The 22,966-nt window shown below is 41.4% G+C and overlaps 1 long non-coding RNA gene across 1 annotated transcript; it reads right to left on the bottom strand.

Annotated features, from left to right (window-relative positions):
- Nucleotides 1-8,431: 8,431 nt before the first annotated feature.
- On the bottom strand, nt 8,432-18,672 carry LOC117509201. Its single transcript, XR_004560307.1, has 3 exons — nt 18,511-18,672; nt 10,890-10,896; nt 8,432-8,441 (listed from the first exon to the last, which is right to left on the bottom strand). It is a non-coding gene; the product is annotated as an uncharacterized LOC117509201 (long non-coding RNA).
- Between the last annotated feature and the right edge of the window lie 4,294 nt (nt 18,673-22,966).

Genomic DNA, 22,966 nt, shown 5'->3' with positions numbered 1-22,966 from the left:
GTAAATGGGAATCTCTTCACAGACTAAGGTTAATTATGGAGTTCCACAAGGTTCTGTGCTAGGACCAATTTTATTCACTTTATACATGTTTCCCTTAGGCATATTATTAGACGGCATTGCTTAAATTTTCAGTGTTACGCAGATGATCCCGCTTTATCTATCCATGAAGCCAGAGGACACACACCAATTAGCTAAACTGCAGAATTGTCTTACAGACATAAAGACATGGATGACCTCTAATTTCCTGCTTTTAAACTCAGATAAAACTGAAGTTATTGTACTTGGCCCCATAAATCTTAGAACATGGTGTCTAACCAGATCCTTCTCTGGATGGCATTACCCTGACCTCTAGTAATACTCTGAGAAATCTTGGAGTCATTTTTGATCAGGATGTCATTCAGTGCGCATTAAACAATATGTAGGACTGCTTTTTTGCATTGCGCAATATCTCTAAAATTAGAAAGTCTGTCTCAGAGTGATGCTGAAAATAATTCATGCATTTATTTCCTCTAGGCTGGACTATTGTAATTCATTATTATCAGGTTGTCCTAAAAGTTCCCTGAAAAGCCTTCAGTTAATCAAAATGCTGCAGCTAGAGTACTACGGGGACTAGAAGGAAGAGCATATCTCACCCATATTGGCCTCTCTTCATTGGCTTCCTGTTATTCTAGAATAATTTAAAATTCTTATTCTTACTTATAAGGTTTTGAATAATCAGGTCCCATCTTATCTTAGGGACCTCATAGTACCATATCACCCCAATAGAGTGCTTCGCTCTCAGACTGCAGGCTTACTTGTAGTTCCTAGGGTTTGTAAGAGTAGAATGGGAGGCAGAGCCTTCAGCTTTCAGGCTCCTCTCCTGTGGAACCAGCTCCCAATTCGGATCAGGGATACAGACACCCTCTCTACTTTTAAGATTAGGCTTAAAACTTCCTTTTTGCTAAAGCTTATAGTTAGGGCTGGATCAGGTGACCCTGAACCATCCCTTAGTTATGCTGCTATAGACTTAGACTGCTGGGGGGTTCCCATGATCACTGAGTGTTTCTTTCTCTTTTGCTCTGTATGCACCACTCTGCATTTAATCATTAGTGATTGATCTCTGCTCCCCTCCACAGCATGTCTTTTTCCTGGTTCTCTCCCTCAGCCCCAACCAGTCCCAGCAGAAGACTGCCCCTCCCTGAGCCTGGTTCTGCTGGAGGTTTCTTCCTGTTAAAAGGGAGTTTTTCCTTCCCACTGTCGCCAAGTGCTTGCTCACAGGGGGTCGTTTTGACCGTTGGGGTTTTCCGTAATTATTGTATGGCCTTGCCTTACAATATAAAGCACCTTGGGGCAACTGTTTGTTGTGATTTGGCGCTATATAAATAAACTGATTTGATTTGATTTATAGCACTTTTACAGACTGACCAAAAGCATCTGTGTGTGCTGTTGTTTTCTTATAGCCTAAAGCCACAGGAGTGATGATCCAACTCCAATGGTCTGCTTACATTTCTTGTTTTCTAAACTAAAAAGACTGACAGTTCTGCAACTACTCTTCACCTGGTGTAAATAGTACCTCTACTGATTTTGTAGTATCGAGCATACACTTCGAACATCTGCTAGATGGAAAAGCCTATGGAAATGCAATCCTTCTTATAAGGATGGTTCAGCACACTGGTTTAAAAGAAAACCAGTATTTGTCATGATTTTACATTATTATTATTATTTATTCATTCATTTATTTATTATTTTTAAGGGTTCATCAGCAGCTGTTGATGTGTTGTAATGTACTGACAGTTAGTACTGAGACACTGTAAAGTTTTGGCTCTCATGGTGAAGTAGAGTTAAGTCCTGTACCACCCCTGAGGCCCATTATGTCTGATGTTAATCCACAGATTCTGTAGTGTGAAGCAGATGAGTCTCTAACGAACTTCCTGGACCACCAGTTCACCGTGTCCCCATTTACAGCTGGGTTGTGATAGAATGCAGAAGAAACTAACTCAAGAACGCAAACAACTACTGTAATCACACCAAGGTTTGCATATTGATAACCAAACTCCTTACCCCACTGCATCCTTCTCATTTTCAGGAGTATTGCCTGTCTACACTTCTTCACACTAATATTCAATACAGCTAAAGACCTGAATGCACACATCACATGCACAATCAGAAATCATGCACACATACATCCTAACCAGAAAAAAAATAATACAAATAAAAAATAGATGGTGAATTCAATGCATTATATCAGAAGTACACATCTAAAAATGTACCTCTGCCAACTTTTTGCATTAATGCTGACTCTCAGTTGAGGAGGCATTGGAAGATAATTTGTGTGCCCAGCTTATCATCTCAGTACTGTTTTAATAAAGTCATAACCTCATCAGGGATAGGCCAACACACAGGAATAAAAAAAGGAAATGAGCCAACATATGCTAACACCACCACCCGTTCCCCCAACAAAGAAGATTAATGCCTCAGATGTATCACTGTGTGCACGTATGTGTATATTCAGTATACATTTGTGAGATGTTATTTAACTTTTTCCAAGCATTTTCACTATTCATTGAGTAAGCTCTTTGTTTGTAGCTTTCTGAAAAGACAAAGCCTCCCTTCTGCCCTCCCCATTTGCACTTGAACCTAACACAGCCTCTTCCAGCACTCTGAAGAGCTTGAAAAGAGAAAAGTTTACACAGGGAACTTTCCCAAGTGTTTTTTAAAGTTTGTCTGAGAACACTGTCTGATTTGAAAGAAGCGTGTATGTATACTCAACAAAAATATAAACGCAACACTTTTGGTTTTGCTCCCATTTTGTATGAGATGAACTCAAAGATCTAAAACTTTTTCCACATACACAATATCACCATTTCCCTCAATATTGTTCACAACCAGTCTAAATCTGTGATAGTGAGCACTTCTCCTTTGCTGAGATAATCCATCCCACCTCACAGGTGTGCCATATCAAGATGCTGATTAGACACCATGATTAGTGCACAGGTGTGCCTTAGACTGCCCACAATAAAAGGCCACTCTGAAAGGTGCAGTTTTATCACACAGCACAATGCCACAGATTTGCAAGATTTGAGGGAGCGTGCAATTGGCATGCTGACAGCAGGAATGTCAACCAGAGCTGTTGCTCGTGTATTGAATGTTCATTTCTCTACCATAAGCCGTCTCCAAAGGCGTTTCAGAGAATTTGGCAGTACATCCAACCAGCCTCACAACCGCAGACCACGTGTACCACACCAGCCCAGGACCTCCACATCCAGCATGTTCACCTCCAAGATCGTCTGAGACCAGCGACTCGGACAGCTGCTGAACAATCGGTTTGCATAACCAAAGAATTTCTGCACAACTGTCAGAAACCGTATCAGGGAAGCTCATCTGCATGCTCGTCGTCCTCATCGGGTCGCGACCTGACTCCAGTTCGTCGTCGTAACCGACTTGAGTGGGCAAATGCTCACATTCGCTGGCGTTGGCATGTTCTCTTCACAGATGATGCGAAGGAGATGTGTTGCACTGCATGAGGCATATGGTGGTCACACCAGATACTGACTGGTATTCCCCCCAGTAAAACAACTGCACCTTTCAGAGTGGCCTTTTATTGTGGGCAGCTAAGGCACACCTGTGCACTAATCATGGTGTCTAATCAGCATCTTGATATGGCACACCTGTGAGGTGGGATGATTATCTCAGCAAAGGAGAAGTGCTCACTATCACAGATTTAGACTGGTTTGTGAACAATATTTGAGGGAAATGGTGATATTGTTATGTGGAAAAAGTTTTAAATCTTTGAGTTCATCTCATACAAAATGGGAGCAAAACCAAAGTGTTGCGTTTATATTTTTGTTGAGTGTGCATTTTATCTTTATCTGTTTGTGGCTGAAAGCTTGAAGGCATATCCTGCTGCTGGTAAATTACCCAAGCATGGTGCAGGGAGGAAGCAGTGGGAGGGAGTAGGAGAGGCGATGTGGGGAATTGGAAGAGAAAAGGAGAAAAGAAGACAGAGGAGTGATCATTTGGAAACCCCAGGTCTTATCAAACATTGTTAGCGCACCCCACTGTCTCTCATTACAATCTTATATCCACAGCATACAGGCACAAATCGCATAAAACCAAGACAGAAAAATGCTTTAGGAGCTTAACATGTTAACAATATGCTTTTAATAGCTTCACAAAAGAGAAGCATATTTCAGGATGAAAAAAAAACTCAGTAAAATGTAAAATGGTGTACTTAAAGTATACCTGCATTGAAATAAATGTGTCAGATTTCAGAAAGAAATAGCTGATATGTTTTATAAGACCCTTGTGAATGCAGTAAAGTAAATCTCGTAAGCCCAAATTGTAATTCAGCGGAGAATCTTTGTTTAAAAATGACAAATTTGCAGCTAAAATTTAGCCCTCTGTGAAAAAGTTTGTACAGCCGTATCATTTCCATGACGTCAGGAACAAGACGACGCGCTCCTGCCTTCAGTCTGATCCCGCATTGAAACTGATTTTATCTGTTAGTAATGTTACTTATACACGTCCTGGTTTCAACATCCAAAGTAAGCTGCAATGAATGTGAGATACAGATCTGTGTGCTCAGATCAGCAGCGACATCGACAGCGGGCGCTGTTCTTCCTCTCCCGCTCTCTGCCTCCGCTACACTCGCTGTTTTAATGCGAAGCGGCCGTACACCTGTTGCTGCAAGGACAGACTTCTTGCGGCAAAATCCACAGCATCGCACGTCTCGGCAATCGGAGCCCCAGAGCTCCATGGACGCTGAGAGAGGTTATATACGAGGTCTATTAGATAAGAAACCGACACTTTTATTTATTTTTTAACTATATGGATTTGAATGATGTGCGATTACACCAATCATGCTTGAACCCTCGTGCACATGCGTGAGTTTTATCACGCATGTCGGTGACGTCATTTCCCTGTGGGCAGGCCTTGATGAGATGTGGTTCAGCCCTCTCAGCTGAATTCCTTTGTTTCACATGCTGCTCAAGAGGGTGCACGTTGCTTTATCAAAAGCATTTCTGGACCTGTGAGGAATTTCGGGTGGACACTATTCGAGACATTTAGCTGGTTTTTCGGTGAAAAGTTTAACGGCTGATGAGAGATTATGGGTGTTTCTGTCGCTGTAAGGACTTCCCACGGAGCGGGACATCGGCAGCGCTTCCAGGCGCTGTCGTCGGCCTGTTTCGACCTGAAAACATCCTAATTAAGGCTTAATTCACCCAGGACGTCGTGCGAGAACAGAGAAGATTCAGAAGAGGCCGGCATGAGGACTTATGTGGACATTCCACTGTTTAAGGACATTTTTTAATGAAGACGTGCGCGCAAATTCGCCGAGTCGTTTCCGTGATGACTCGGGGAATCTGTGTGCGCCGCGACAGAAAAACACCTCCGTGTTGAAAACCATTTGTAAAATTCAGGCGACTTTTGATGGCTTTCAACAAGTGAGTAACTGAGAAATTGTTTAACAGCTTGGGCATGTTCCAACTTGCCCATTAAGGTTTCTAACTGAGGTGTTTTTCCTGTCGCGACCCCCCGCGGTCGGGTCCGGCCCGACTTGCGACTCTGCCGCGCACGTTCTTTCATTACAAAATGTCCGTTAACAATGGAATGTCCGAATAAACTCCTCATGCCGACTTCTTCTGAAAGTACTCTGTTCTCTGATGAGTTATTGGGTCAACAGAGCCTGAAATGTGGAAGTTTTCAACTTGAAACAGCGAGACGCTGCCGCCTCGAAGCGCAGATTGCTGTCAGGCACCGTGGGCCGTCCTTAAAGCGACACTACCAGACCAAAATCTCTCATCAGCCGTTAAAATTTTTACCGAAAACCAGCTGAATTTATCGAATGGTGTCCACTCAGTTGTGCCTTACAGTTTTGAAAAAATTTTAATCAAACAAAGCAGCAGTCTCTGAGCCATTCCTATTTTTGTTCAAAAAATCTGACTGCATTTTTTTCAATGCAGGTCTCCTTTAATAAAACTAGGTGGAGTAGAATCCTGATGCTCTTAAACAGTAGGCTAACTGAAAATCAATTTTAACAAGTCCAAACATTACTACTCTGACTTGTTTTCATGGGAATTTTTTAATTTAATTAAAAGTAATGATTACAAAATCACGCATTTAATTATCAAATATTTACAAGAAGTCTGTTGCAAATGCAAATTAGTAAGTCTCTTTGACTTCTAATGTGTTTCAAACAGGGTCACCACATAGGTGTGAACCTGACTCCAGAAATAGTAAATGGACTGCATTTATACAGCGCTTTTCCATCTGCATCAGATGCTCAAAGCCCTTTACAAATAATGCTTCACATTCACCCTGATGTGAGGATGTTGCCACTACGCACGGCACATCAGGAGCAATAGGGGATTAAAGACCTTCCCAAGGGCCCTTAGTGATTTTCCAGTCAGGCTGGGATTTGAACCAAGGATCTTCTGGTCTCAAGCCCAACGCCTTAACCACGAGACCATCACCTCCCCATTGATGAACTTATCCATCTACTCATTCCGTCTGCTGTTAATCAATGAAGTCACCTGGTGGAGTTGGTGGTTACAAAGAACCTGCACCATCTTCTGGAGTCAGTTTGACACCTGTGGAACTGGGAACCTTGCATACTGGCCACCAAATACATTTGGGAATTCTAGTTTCTGATTAAACTAAATGATGTATCTTTGAAGTGTGTTGGACAAAGGTGTTTGGTTTGGTAATGCCCATATGTTTTCAGGAGAACAAAGGTCCATGTATTAGGGTACTGATTCTCCTTGTCTTTCCAAATAGGTTGAGTCTTGTACAATAATCAGTGACCAACGGCACCCACTGGATGTGTTTTGAACCAGATAATATCACTGGAATGACTTTGTGTCAAATAAATATTACTTAAGGTCTCTTCACACATAACACAAATGAGGCCGAAACAGGCTGAATCAGCCTGAATGGGCCAAAAAAAGCAAAAGTCGAGCCGCAGTCGGGAGGGATAGACATTTGGCCAGCCACGAGTGAATGCTGCCTGAATACCCAGAATGTGGCCTGAGGCCGCCCCGAACCGATCGTGCACAGTCAGAGTGCAGCAGCACCTGAATCCAGGTCGAATGCGCCAAGAACAGCGAACGAATACCCAGAAAGTAGGCCAAATGCAGCCAGAACACAGCACGAATCCCCCAAGGCCGGAAGACGGCAGGAGACCAGGCAGAATGCAACCTTAATGCCGCATGACATGCAGCTGAACGCTCTCCGAATAACACCTAAGAGTCGGCCGCAAGGTGATCAGGAATGCTGCACAAGTTGTGGGACAAACATGCAATGAGCCAAGGGAATGCAGCCCAAATAATTTATAATAATAATTTATAATAATATAATAATATAATTTATTAATTTATATAGCGCCAAATCACCACTAATCGCTCAAGGCGCTTCACAGACATCGTTTAAAAGCAGAAGATGAAATAAGATTTAAACACAATTTATATTTAAACATAATAGACAATTTCAGAGACAATTTAAACATAAGTAAAAGAAGTAAAATAAATAAAAGGAATAAAAAAATAGGCACACAATCATATAAATACTAATGATAAACAGGGAGAACAAGTGTGTCTTCAGCCTGCTTTAAAAGTCTCCACAGAGTCCGACTGTCTATCTGCGCAGGCAAATCATTCCACATAGCTGGGGCCCGGTGATAGAAAGCTCTGTAACCCGCACTTTTTCTTCATCCTAGGGACACACAATCGGCCTGCACCCTGTGAAAGCAGAGCCCTAGCCGGCACGTAGGACTCAACCAGGCTGGCCAGATAGGGGGGTGCCAGTCCGTGAACAATTTTATAAGCCAATAGTAATACTTTAAAATCCAATCTCAAAGAGACCGGAAGCCAGTGAAGGCATGCCAGAACCGGCGTAATATGGTCAAACCTCCTGCTTTGTGTCAGAAGTCTGGTAGCAGCATTTTGAAGCAGGTGAAGACCTCTGACGCTGGACTGTGGTAACCAGAAAACAAAGCATTACAGTAGTCCAATCTAGAAGAAACAAAAGCATGAACCAGAGTCTCAGCATCAGCCATAGACAAGATGGGACGACCTCTTTGCTATATTTCTTAGATGGAAAATAATGAACCTAGAATAATGAACCTAGAACGCAACATAAATCACACAACTGTCACCACGAATGGCACACAAACACGTACAAGAGCCAGTGCATTGCAAGCATGTCATCATTGCTAGATGACTGTCGCAATGGAGAACAACCACAACCATGTTGCACGGCTGCAATCGCCATCGGCACGTGACAGCATGCCGGATGCCCATATCTTCAATGAATCGGAGCTGAAGGAGTGCCTGGAAGATGGAAGCGTCGGCTTCCTCGCGCCATCACCGCTACCCGACTATGACATTACTCTGCCTCACTTCATCCTGGGAGACAACACCATCACCATCAGGACATATCTGACGAAACCATATGGCCACAGACACCTACAGTGGGATGAGCGGGTCTACAATTATTGGATAGCAGGGGACGATGTGTGGTGGAAAATGCTTTTGGGTTCCTGGCCCAGAGATGGCAAGTATTCCTTACAACCCTCCAGCCAGGCCCCTCCATCATCCAGGACATCATTGAGTGTTGTGTGTACCTGCACAACCTCATGCATCAATGGTACCCGGCCCTCCATGTGGGTCTGCTAGACAAGGAAGATGCCAACCACAATGTGGTCCCAGGGGCATGGCGACAAAATGCCCAGCTCACCGAGGTCCAGCGCAAGTGCCAGGTGGTTGGTGGGACACCAGAGCCGGGAGGAGGCAGGTAGAGGCCCTAAGGTCTATTTCAACATTCTGGCTTGTGCCACTCCCAGGCAAGACCGCTTGGTGAGTCTTGTCCATGCCCTCTTGCCCTCTATCCTGCCACTGCCCCCACACAAGGAGGCAGCATGCCCACACCCCACCATGCCAGGGTCGGGTGTGGCCACACAGTACAACTACATGTCTCACAGCCACAGTGGGAACCCTTAACCACCTTCCACATGTGCCTTCCCAGCACAGACACAGCATGCATCTAAACCAACATGTGCACGTCACAGTAGCACACCACCAGAATTGACAGTCACACCAACAGTGGAAGGCCAGCATAAAACGCAAAGACAGTTGTGAGTGTGATATGTATTGTGCCATATGTAGGTAAAGAGTGTGGTCCTGATGCAATGCTGGCTTATGGGGGATGTTAACTGTGTGTCATTTACAGGTCGCAGTCACACCACCAAGCCGGAGCTGCTGAAACAGCCACTATGTGCAGGAATGGCCTGCACCGCCAGTGCACCCGCATCACCGTATGTAACTCAGGTGAGTGTGTACCACAGTGTGGTGGATGTGTCAGGTGATATGATAAACCAGCTGACATCTGACTGATGTCTGCATTGTCCCTATTGTCCATATCCAGGCACCAGTCAATGAGCAGACACCGTTATGCAGTAGGGCCATTCCATAGTTGCCACCCTCCATGACCAGGAGGGATGGACCACATCGCATGCATCACAGCAGGTGTTCACACCCACTACCTAGGTCATCTAACAACAGATTTCCTGCAAACACTACAGCCACCTAAGTGCATGTGTGGTATTGTGTCGCTCATCTCAAGATACAGTCAGATGCCTTGTGTGGTGCTCAGGGGGAAGCAGTTTTTTTTTTCCCCCCTAAGGCGGAGGGGTGACTCAATTCATAGGGCTAGAGGCATACCCCTCCGCCTTACCCCTTGTTTTAAAGGGGTAGGGGTAGGGCTAAGGGGAAGGGGAAGGGGTACAAAAGAGAATTGAGATTAGGCCTTTGTATCCTGTTGTCATTTTGTAAATTTACCTACTGTTTTGTATTGAGGAAACACACACACACACACACACACACAAAAAACAAAAAACAAAACCATGCAGGCCATGAAGGGGGGCACAATGTGTTCTTCGTTTTCAGGGGGAAAAGGCTGCAAACGTCAGCTGGTTTACAAGTAGCCTTTGAATTGAGTCAGCCATGTTGTGCCACTTATGCCATAAAAAGGTTACAAATACAGCCTTTAGAAGCATGCAGCCTTTGAATTGAGGCATAGACTCATGACTTCTTGGCAGATACTTGGAGGTCTAACTCTGGCTCTCAACTGATGAAAGCAGGCCTTAAACCTATGACCAGACCAGCTGGAGGGTTGGTGTCTTGTAAAGACCTTTCCCTCCATCTTGTGAACATTCTTGCAAAATGAAGGGAAAAGGGTGAAGTGGTAGTATTGAGAGTATTGGGATTAGCACAAAATCAGTTTAACCTGTAAAGTCACCCAAGATCAAAGATCATGTGACCAGTAGAAAGCTAGTAATGACCTCATTTCCGTGTTTAATGGCACCCATAGGCATACCTTTAACCAGTTCTTCAAATGACCTCTTCTATATAGCCCCTGCATATTGGGCCCACAATTTAGACTTTGGCTTATAAGCTTAACTTTAAACTGCATTCTTTCAAAATGACTTTCACATTTCCTGACCCTCACTCATTTTTCTACGTTTTGTCCTAATCAGACAGACAGACACAGAGGACCAAAAATAACACCCCCACACACACTGTCACAAGTGTGTAATAATGTATTTTCAATTGAATGTGAATTTTGTGCTGGGCTGAGAGAGGTTTTGTGAGTTATCTTACTAAGAGGGCTGAGGGAATTGTAACTTTGCAATCATTATGATGGAACTCATAATGCAAGTAATGATTGTTTTCTTGTAAAATAATTGATACTTTCTGATACAAGGTACTGAGCCTAATAAAGTAATATTGTGAACTAATTAGCTAAACTGCAGGATTGTCTTACAGACATAAAGACATGGATGACCTCTAATTTCCTGCTTTTTAAACTCAGATAAAACTTAAGTTATTGTACTTGGCCCCACAAATCTTAGAAACATGGTGTCTAACCAGATCCTTACTCTGGATGGCATTACCCAGACCTCTAGTAATACTGTGAGAAATCTTGGAGTCATTTTTGATCAGGATATGTCATTCAAAGCGCATATTAAACAAATATGTAGGACTGCTTTTTTGCATTTACGCAATATCTCTAAAATTAGAAAGGTCTTGTCTCAGAGTGATGCTGAAAAACTCATTCATGCATTTATTTCCTCTAGGCTGGACTATTGTAATTCATTATTATCAGGTTGTCCTAAAAGTTCCCTGAAAAGCCTTCAGTTAATTCAAAATGCTGCAGCTAGAGTACTAACGGGGACTAGAAGGAGAGAGCATATCTCACCCATATTGGCCTCTCTTCATTGGCTTCCTGTTAATTCTAGAATAGACTTTAAAATTCTTATTCTTACTTATAAGGTTTTGAATAATCAGGTCCCATCTTATCTTAGGGACCTCATAGTACCATATCACCCCAATAGAGCGCTTCGCTCTCAGACTGCAGGCTTACTTGTAGTTCCTAGGGTTTGTAAGAGTAGAATGGGAGGCAGAGCCTTCAGCTTTCAGGCTCCTCTCCTGTGGAACCAGCTCCCAATTCAGATCAGGGAGACAGACACCCTCTCTACTTTTAAGATTAGGCTTAAAACTTTCCTTTTTGCTAAAGCTTATAGTTAGGGCTGGATCAGGTGACCCTGAACCATCCCTTAGTTATGCTGCTATAGACAGATTGCTGGGGGGTTCCCATGATGCACTGAGTGTTTCTTTCTTTTTTTGCTCTGTATGCACCACTCTGCATTTAATCATTAGTGATTGATCTCTGCTCCCCTCCACAGCATGTCTTTTTCCTGGTTCTCTCCCTCAGCCCCAACCAGTCCCAGCAGAAGACTGCCCCTCCCTGAGCCTGGTTCTGTTGGAGGTTTCTTCCTGTTAAAAGGGAGTTTTTCCTTCCCACTGTCGCCAAGTGCTTGCTCACAGGGGGTCGTTTTGACCGTTGGGGTTTTTACGTAATTATTGTATGGCCTTGCCTTACAATATAAAGCGCCTTGGGGCAACTGTTTGTTGTGATTTGGTGCTATATAAATAAAATTGATTGATTGATTGAACAGAATATGAGTGTGCACAGATGTGCATGAGCACAGCACAGGTAGGTCACACTGCATATTCATGGAAGGGAATATGTGTTGAATCTGCTGTTAAATAGAAACCCAATGGTGTTCAAATACTCAGTTGACCCTACTCTCTCCATAGAGACTCTTGTGATTTCTGGCATCAGAAAGTAGCTGTTAGTGTTAAACTATATTTTACATAAGGAATTCTAATACAAAAATGCAGTTATACATAAGATAATATCATAGGTGTACTATAACGTATGCAGACAGCCCTGCACTATCATGTATACACGTCCACACTCACACTGTATGAATTATGCACACAGACAGAGACGCAACAAAGAATATTTCCAGAATCAAGTGCAGGACCACAGTATCAGCAAGCCAGAATTCATTAATTAGTTTAAGTGCGTAATGTTTGTTGACATATAATTATGTTATACATACATTTTTTATGAGCATGGTAGCAGTTCAGCCTGACACATTTTATTGCCATGAGGTATTATATGTGTGGTTTTATGTTTGGACCAGAGAGAGAGAGAAAAAAAAAAAAAAAAATATATATATATATATATATATATATATATAACGTGCACTCTCTGGGGTGATAAAAGTATCACAGTAATTCTCCCATTTTTACATTTTCATGGCTTCCGGAGCTTTTGTGTTGTGCTAGTGTCCCCGTGGTGCCGTATTCACATCAGAATTTTGTATAAATATGACTTACAGTCTGGCAAACATGAATGTTGGAAAAATTATGGAGAACCTGGAGTTTAATAGATAGAGAAACAGCAGAAGGAGAAGGGGGAGGGAGAGGAGGAGAAAAATAGTAGCAATTTTAAGGAAAGGAGGTTAATATAAAAAGACACAAAGCTGGGTTTTTAAAGAATTTCTCTAAGGCAATACTTAGTTGGAATGTCTGGACACTTTGATATGACATGACGGTTCATGGGTTAACTGCATCAGGTGTGTGACTTTCAATCCGCTGACTGACAACAGGCTACTATATCAAGTAATTATGGAGACAAGATCATGTCTCGTGGCCAAACAAATCTGTGGGAGACAAAGAAATGTGTTTTATCAGAATAATTTTGACAGAAAATTGGACTGACAGGGGAGCTGAAGTAAGCTGCAACACTGAATAAAATGGCTGACTGATATATTGATTCTGAAAATGGTAAGATGGAAGACAACAGAAAGATGAGGAGAGTCAAAGGGAGCACAGGAGTGGGAGTGATTACAAATCTACATTTGGATTTGTTCTTGGCGTTATGACACAGATGCATTCTCACAGGCCATCTGTAACCACAGTAAAGCAAGTATTCTCCACTGTATGAGAATGTTGGAGAATTGCAAGCGTACTGCTCCCACACAACACTTGTAGTTATAAAGGTTTGCCAGTAAGTCATGACTTACAACCCCAAATCAGAAAAAAAGTTGAGATGATGTGGAAAATGAAATAAATAAATAAATAAGTTGACAACATGATAAGTCATGTAAACTTTGAATTCTGCTTCCCAGCAGACAATACGAACCCACACTGCTGCACACCTTAAGATGTCTTTGCAGGAATAATCAGACAAAATAACACCTGAATACTTCGGCCACAGCACATGCACACCACATTCGCATGTTGCTTGCATTGAAAACCCAGCGAATGGCCATTCAGACTGCAGTCAAGGGGCCGTACGAAATGTTCGGCCACGTCGAATCCTGGCCAAATATCCCGACCGAGCCAGCCTTCAGACAATAGGTCAAATTACGGCTGAATGACGATTCGATCCACACTTGGCCTAAGTCAAGGTGCAATCCAGAGACCTCCAACAGCAGTTGCAGTGCATTCACAACGGCCGGGCCCATTCGCACTGCCAGTCCAAATGTAGTGCACATGACACCACAGTTGTGCACACATCCAGATGGGCTGTTTTGTCCATGATGGACCCAATTTAACAGATACATTGTCATTCACTCCCATGGGTGACATAATGTATGTGAGACATTATGATCATCACAGCTGTAACATGACATGCAGATGCACGCAGTCCACTGCTGGCCACAGTGAATCAATGCATGTCACAGGCCCAGTGTGCTGCCACCCAACACAGCTGACCAGGATGTGACAGCTGGAATACACCTATCATGGCATATACAGCATAGCCAGGCCGCTACACCAGAAATAAAATAAAAACTCAGGTTTGGAATGCCTCCAGGTGCATGTCAAAGTGCTGGGCAAACACCAGCCATGCAGCAGGATGTGCCGAACACCGAACATGGCCCGCTGCACATTACGGCATGTACCACGTGACTGCAATTTCCACACAGTCCATTCGTCATATGGAGCAGGTATAAAATAGAGGACACAAAGACAAAAGACAGAGAAGGTGAAAAAAACAAAGTAAAATGAAAAACATCGAGGACAGAGAGAGGGAGTGACATGGAGAGAGGGCAAGAGTGTGCACGTGTCGGGAGTGGGTTACTGTGTGATGTTTTGACAACAGAATCTTCTTTACCTGTCCTCTGGATTGTGTCTTTGATCCACTATATGGACTGATATATGTGAACCACGATCCCATGATCATGGTTGCCTGTCTATGATGCACCGTGGACTGGTCTACCGGTAATAACGGCTGTGGGTTTGCACATCGGTGATGTGATGACCATACTGACATTATCACATGCAATCACATCCACTACAGGTATGTGTGAGGGGATGCTGGTTGACATCAGCATCTTCCCCACGTCCTGTAAAGAGCTGATTTCTAGAGAGAGAGAGAGAGGGAGAGAGAGAGGGTGCATGTGCAACAGGGTGGATGTGGGACACGGCAGGTCTTCCGACAAGCGGGCCGCAGTGCTTGTCCTGGCATGGCCCACCCTCGCCCTGCTGTCCACCCAGACTTCGGGTGGCACATGTGGCATTTGGGATACATTCTGCATATTCTTGCTGCATTCCACTGACATTGTGGTGTTCTGTGCTGTGTTCTTTTTTATTTTGTTTGTATTTCTTCCTCTTTTGTACTGTGTTCCGGGTGCATGCTTGCTGGATTCTGGAGCAGCTGCATGCTGAATGTACACAAATCCGGCCTCATTCTTGCTATGTGTGAAGGGGCCTTAACATTCAGATGCACCTCTGCTGTGGTAAAAAAGGAGAAGGTGAAGCAATTTAGTCATTTTGAAATGAGTTGCAGGCCTAAAATTCAAGAATAGATGTACATTAACAAATAAAAGTTGACCACACAAATCATGAAATATCTTGGGTTCATACTGTCTGCAATGAAATAGATGTCAAAATAAATGTTAGGGGGTTTTTTTGTTGTTGTTGTTTTTCTCCATTTTCCTTAACAGCCTGTACATTTTCCTTTTCATCACATTTTTTTTTTTTTTCTGATTTGGGGTGTACAACAGAAGCCTTGTGTCAGAATATTCAAATGTCATTTTTTATGTTTCATTAAAAGTAATCATTTAACAAATGACCATTTTTAAGTAATTATACAATTTCTGTTTCAGAGAAAAGATTAATGAACTTAATGAATATGTTGCCAAAATCCTGCTTAATTGCAGCTATATAAATGTGTTCATTCAAATTATTCTTAAAATAAATTGTTGTATCTTTAATAGTTGCTGAACATAGGTGCTTGGCAATGCTGTTGTGATTTCAGAAGAACAAAGTTTCAAGTCTTTAGTCTGCTGGTGTTTCTTGTCTTACTGTATGGTTGTGTATCTTGGACACCAGTTACTTAGGTAAGGAAATGGCTGGGGGTCTTTTCAAAGACATTCACAGTAATCCCAACATTATTCTCCAACCTATCAAATAGAATACGATGATCCACCATATCAAATGCAGGACTAAGATCTAACAGCACCAGAGCTGCAGTGGTGTCACAATCCATTGCAAGCAGAAGATCATTCATAATTTTAGTGAGAGCTGTCTCTGTGGAATGACATATTCTAAATGCAGACCGCAATAGCTCAAAGAGATTATTTTCAGTAAGGTGGTCCACGAGCTGCTGCGAAACCATTATTTTTTCCCCAGAATTTTAGAACAAAATGATATATTTGATATCGGTCTATAATTTTTCAATATACTAGGGTCAAGATTAGATTTCTTAAGTGATGGTTTAATCACTGCAGGAATGTAACATTTTGAAACAGATCCAGAGGTTAATGACAGATTAATTAATTCCATCAAGGCCCAAGAGTAGGCCACAGGTCCTTAAACAGTTTTGTTGGTATGAGGTCGAATAAGCAGGTTGTGCTTTTAGCAGACGTTACAAGTTTTATCAACATACCCAGTGAGATACTATTAAATTCAATAAATCTAGGAAATATATCAGTGATAGCACCCACCTTGATAACAGGGTTTGGTAGCTGGATTAAGGCATGCTGGGATATATTTAACCTCATGCCATCTATTTTCTTCTCAAAGTAATCTAAAAATTCTTGGGCCATTAAAGGAGAGCAACTTACAGGTGGTTGTCCGTGAATAAGTAAGGCCACCATGTCAAACACAGCCTTTGAATTATGCTTGTTTATGTTCTTTAACCCTTACAGGGTCTTCATTTTTTCCTTAAACAGGGAATCCTGCTGGGTCTGGTGGACCCATTGCATTTTGGTGCTTTTAATTCAACATAATCAAACCATTTTTTGTTAAAATACTCAACAGATGTTTGCTTCAGCCCAATTGCAAGTAATATAAACACAACATATGTTAAATTTATTCTTTTTATTTTGTTAAATCACGTTGATGAATAGAAATGCCACGTTTTTGTTTATTTTTTTATTAAAATGTAACAAAATAAGGAAATGCATCATAAAACAGGCATAACTCGAATATAATAAACAAATGTACAAATGAAGCAGGTTTTTCCAAAACTATTGTGCATTATTTATAAGAATTTCATTAGAAATTCAACCTACTCAGGTCAGTTTACACATAACATCAGTCTGAACAACACATTAGCTCCATTGAATTCATCCATTTTCATACCAGACTATACCTCACATGAGGAGCAGAGTTTCACTATGTGTGTATTACATATGTACTTCTTCTTCTGCATCACCATCAAAACCCTCTGTCTCTTCCAATAGCAACTGTAAGGCAGCCTGAACAATGTCAAAAGTCAAAGTGTCTTTATTAGGCTGCTTAGGGAGAAATTTCTCTTGGGCAGAGGTGGCAGAGGGGTCGCTTTGCCATCTTGATTAGTTGTGGTATGGAACCATGCTGACAGAGCTTTTTATAGTGTTGGTTCCCCAAAATTGGTTCCCACAAGCCAGAGAGGAAATGTGCACACTGTGGGTGCTCACACCAAGGGCCCTTTCACCGCTTCTCTCTCTCTCTTTCCCTCTCTCTCTCAGAGAGCAGAAAGGGAAAATGAGGGTGCAAAGAACCTATGATTTCCACACTTTAACTAGCCCCGGGTCTAGTGGACCTGAAGACCCTTTATGTAATATAAATGTGAAGAGGGGTATAGAGGGAGAGTGTAAATGAAAATGTTTTCTGAATTATGTTCCTCACAGAAAATGAGTCAAGGCCAATGAAACTTAGTTTGAAAAAATCATTTTTTGCATCATTTTCTTCATCTAAAAACTGAAAATGGGTCCCACAGTAGAGGTGGGCGAATTTTGGTATTGATCCGATACCAAGTAAATACAGGCCCAGTATTGCCGATATTGATACCGATACTGATACTTTTTCATATTTAAGCTTCATAGATCCAAACGATCCAATAGATCTAGGATAGAATTTCGCCAAACATTGAATGTGACAACAAAATACTTTTTTATCACAATCAACATTTTAGTTAAAAAAATATCACTCAACACAACTTAAAACAAAATCTCCTGAGGTAGAGGGCTGACAAACCACAATACAAGGGTGCGCTACTCTGTGTTGTGTGACACAGTGCAGCACTGCTCTTACAGACAGAGAGTAGACTTTGATGAATCTGCGTGCGCAGCAGTCAGTGCGTGCGGGAGAGAAAAAAGCTTGAGTATCGATCTTTTTACATGAGGATCGTTCAATATCAATACCAGCGTTGGTATCGATATTATCAATATTACGATCGATCCGCCCACCTCTATTACACAGACACAAAAACCTTATAAGGGTTAAATCAGTGCATGCTTATAGTCTTTAGTAGCACTGCACCATGCATCTTGGAATACTATTAGTTTTGAACTACACCATTTTCGTTCTAGACCTCAAGACCTTTTGTTTGAGGCCACGTAAGTAATCACTGAACAAAGGCAACTGTGTTTTTGGGAGTGCGTGGTTTTAATATAGGTGGAGCGATCATGCTGAGTGTGGTTGTGAGTGCTGAGTTTAAGATGTCCATAAGACTGTCTACTGAATGGTCATTTTCCAAAAGTGATGCTAAGATATTAGGCAGTCTAGCTCCAAGTTCAATTGTGGCTGAAGAGTTGATGTTTCACCGCAATGATAAACAACGATCGTGTTCCAGTACACATGGCAACAAGTTGGTAAACTTAAAAACTGAATGATCTGAGACCAGCAACACATGATGTCAATATTTGTGACAGTGATACCATGAACGAGGACCAAATCCAGGGTATTTCCACAAAACTGTGTCGAACCCTGAATGCGTTGCTGGAATCCTAATACATCCATAATGTCCATAAATGATTTGCAGCGGGGGTGAGAGGGCTTATTTATATGAATGTTGAAATTTTGTTGCAGTTGTTGTAATGATAATAAATCTATCTATCTATCTATCTATCTATCTATCTATCTATCTATCTATCTATCTATCTATCTATCTATCTATCTATCTATCTATCTATCTATCTATCTATCTATCTATCTATCTATCTATCTATCTATCTATCAGAATCAGAATGTCATCAGCGCGTGTTGCCAAGTTCAAGATAACCTCACCAAATTCATATAAGAATTTACAATATGGGCTCAGGGTCCAATAAACTGTGACAAAATAGCATTGTTGGTTTTGTTCTTCTGACCTTGGCTATACATCATATCCTAGGCAGAGCGGAGGGGGATATGTTCAAATTCATTATATTTTAGATCCACAACAGCTAGTAAACTAAACCCAGATTTATAAATTAGAGCAACACCCCACCTTGTTTTGTATCATGAGGGATGTGACTAAATGTGTATGCTAGTGGGCAGGCTTCATTAAGGAGAGGACTGCAGTAGGTTTAAGTCAGATTTCACATAAACCAATCATATCAAAGTGGTGTTCCAAAATGAGATAATTTGTCAACAGTGATTTAGAGGACAGTGACCTTATGTTACAGTAATGAGATGCAAACTAAGGAACTCAGTTGGGTTGACAACTGGACTGTTAGGATTTGGGGGTGGTTCCAGAGTAGTATATATAAGATGTCTAAAATTAGGTTTAGGTTTCAGAAGTTCTACCGGATTGTAGGTAGCAGACACAAAATATTTGATGTTTCAGGAACAGCCAGTGGGGCAACCTCAATTTTAATGTCATCTAATGTAGTGACGGTTATTAAGTTTGCAAAACATATCCCTCTATGCTCTTTATGTACACGTCTGCGGAAACAGGCCACAGTCTCAACTTGATGAATTTCCCTCCCTGCTGCATAAACTGCACTATCACCATAGTGGATTTTCAGCACTAATTTTCCCACTAAGCTAATGGATGTCATGCCCACATTTGTCATTAGCCCTGCAGATTCTCTAATCACCTGCTCCATAGCCTGCTGTGGAGTTATACTGTTACCCTCCCTGTAGAGTTCTCTTTGTGTTCACAGATAAGATTGCAACACCCTCCCCAGTAGGGTGAAGGCTGTCCATCATAAGCAAGCGATGGTGACCCCCAAAAGAAGGCCAGTTATCAATGAAACTAAAGCCTTGCTGACTACAAAATTGTGCAAGCCACCTGTTCAGTGATGTCAGCTTGACAAATGTCTCATCATTACTCCTGGAGGGGAGGGGACCAGAGACTATTAATTGATGCTGACACATCTTTCTGGTGAGGTCACAAGTCCTCCCTATGTCCATTTTTTGACCTCCGAGTATCTCATTCTAATATCATTGGTGCCAATGTGAATAACTATGTGGCTATATCTAGTGTCATGTTCCTTTGCTGTTTTCCCTTATGCAACATCAGCACCCCAAGATGACAGGTAATGTCAGGTGCGCTTGCCCTGGTAACACATTTAACATCAGCTGGCATCTGTAGTCAAACTTTGTAGGTGACACAATCCCCTATCACTAATGCATGGGTTAAAGTTCTCCGTCACCACGACGGATTTCCGTCATTTGGAAAATGTAACCACACATACGTGTGCGCACATGTTGTCATGCATGTTTTGGGGCTGAAATATGATAGTCTCACTGTCAAAGCAACATCCCATTCTGCGCTAATCAAAGCAGCAGCAATGTCAGCGTGGATTGCGGAGGAAGGGACTGTGTGAATTTTCCTTCCTTTCCGCTCTGTTAACTGCTTGCCATGAGCCACGGTCCTTCTCCTCCCTGTCTTCGTGGGAACATTGGCAGACACTCCCCAAGTAGAGCGGGGTGTAGCTTTGCTTTGAACCAATGAAGCATTGATCTGTCTCACTGCTTCGATGGTTTGTATTGTATTATTTCGCTTTATCTTAATTTTCCCCCACTAAAACCCTAAACAGCATATGTCTGTGAGTAATATTTACCTTTTTTATATTAAACTGACCTGTTATGGTCTTCTAAAACAGTTGATAGATGTATTTTATAACTTAAAAACAGGACTGATGCTAACGCATTAGCATGTCTATGGCGTTTTCAATGTTAAAGTTAGCATTAAGCTGTTAGCATCTCAGCACAGTTTGTGTGCATGTTTTCTGTATAATAAATAATTAATGGCTTAGTGTTTGTTGTCGTAAAAGAGTCAAATGTATTATGAATTGTAATTTTTTTTATTTATTTTATTTATATATTAATAATGATAATAGCAACAACAACAAAAGTAATAATAACTAATATTGCTACAACACAATTTTAGAGAAACAGACAAAAATAACCTGATAAAACAAAACACAACAAAAAAGGTAAAACCAACTAACATTGAACATAAATAAATAAATATAGAAATAAATAACTGTTTCCTGTGAACACCTATTAACTCCACATCATCCCTGTTTTATTTAAGTTTAATGACAATTTGTTTGTCAAACCACATCTAAGCTGTGTTATTACACAAGAAAAAAAATAAAAGGCAGTAAACTGCACATTTGTGTCTTTTTCATGAAAATAACACATATTACACTTTAGTCAGGACTTTAAAATACTTTTGTGGACTCTTGCGGTAATATGTTGTCAGTGGTTGAGAGAGTTGCTGTAGGCATCTAAAAATGCTCATAATCGGGTAAAACCTGATAGAAATCTCTTTGTGGTGTGTCAGTGATGTATGTATGTACAAAATAAAACAAAACATTACTCGAGGTATGTTTTTGATGAGAATGTAACATCATAACTTTATTACAAGCTCAAACGTTGATGTTGTGTGATAAAAGCCTTTTAATAATAACTCACTTCAACAAATAATGGCGAAACTCACATGTAAGCAGTGTTGCCACAGTTACTTTGAAAAAGTAATCCATTTACTGATTACTCCTTGAAAAAGTAACTTAGTTACTTTACTGATTACTCAATTGTAAAAGTAACTAAGTTAGATTACTAGTTACTTTTTTAGTTACTTTCCACAGCTGCCGACAACAACTCACTTTATAGTCACCCTTTCTTGACTTCAATGAAAATAAATACTTGTTTTATAAAAAGTAAAATAAAGACCTCTTTCTTGACCTCATATTTAACTGTTGACAGCACTGTAACAGTAAAACTTGCAATTTCAAACCTACATTGTTTAGAAATGTAACTATTAAATTCTAACTCTCTAAACATTTTACTTGTCGAAATTATTATTATTTTAAGCAATATTAGTAGTTGTAGTAAAAATCGGCTTCAAAACTGGACCTTTAATCTAGGGGTGTTGTGGGGGCGTGGGGCACATCCCTGCCCCACGCCCCCATTCCATCTGGATTCGCCCCTGCTTTGGCGTTTGAGCACAAAGAATGGATAACATTTATTTATGCAGAAAACAGGACCAGATTTACAGGTAAGAAAGTTTTATTGTGTTTTCACATCATATGGTCCTCAGAAAGAGAGTTTAGGTGCATTTGAGTGGAAAATAGTGTTAGTTATTGACGTGTCGTGGAGGATCAGCTGTTTTTAACGAGACGATACGGAGCGGCTCAGCTCAGAATTCTAAATAAAGGAGGAAAAAAAGTATAAAAATGTCTTTGTAAAGCTCAGTGCAGGTGTGCTGATCACCGCGCTTTAAGAGGTGAGGACGAGTCGAGCAGCTGCAAAACACCGTGGATGAAAAGCTCACAGCTCGCTGAAAGTGGGCAGTTCAGTCGAACCCCGACCTCCTGCCTGCCCACAGACCAAGTTTAATGCTGCTGTCGACCCACAATGAAAAATAATAGTAACGCACAGTGACATGGAGAAGTAACTTTAATCTGATTACTGATTTGGAAAGATTAACGAGTTAGATTACTCGTTACTTAAAAAAGTGGTCAGATTAGAGTAACGCGTTAGTAAGTAACGCGTTACCGGCATCACTGCATGTAAGTATAAAAAAAACAAATCAAATCAAATCAATTTAATTTATATAGCTCTAAATCACAACAAACAGTTGCCCCAAGGCGCTTTATATTGTAAGGCAAAGCCATACAATAATTACGGAAAAACCCCAACAGTCAAAACGACCCCCTGTGAGCAAGCACTTGGCGACAGTGGGAAGGAAAAACTCCCTTTTAACAGGAAGAAACCTCCAGCAGAACCAGGCTCAGGGAGGGGCAGTCTTCTGCTGGGACTGGTTGGGGCTGAGGGAGAGAACCAGGAAAAAGACATGCTGTGGAGGGGAGCAGAGATCAATCACTAATGATTAAATGCAGAGTGGTGCATACAGAGCAAAAAGAGAAAGA

The sequence above is a fragment of the Thalassophryne amazonica genome, chromosome 4 (genome assembly GCF_902500255.1).
Source record: "Thalassophryne amazonica chromosome 4, fThaAma1.1, whole genome shotgun sequence".
Taxonomy (NCBI): domain Eukaryota; kingdom Metazoa; phylum Chordata; class Actinopteri; order Batrachoidiformes; family Batrachoididae; genus Thalassophryne; species Thalassophryne amazonica.
This window is presented reverse-complemented; position numbering and strand designations above follow the sequence as displayed.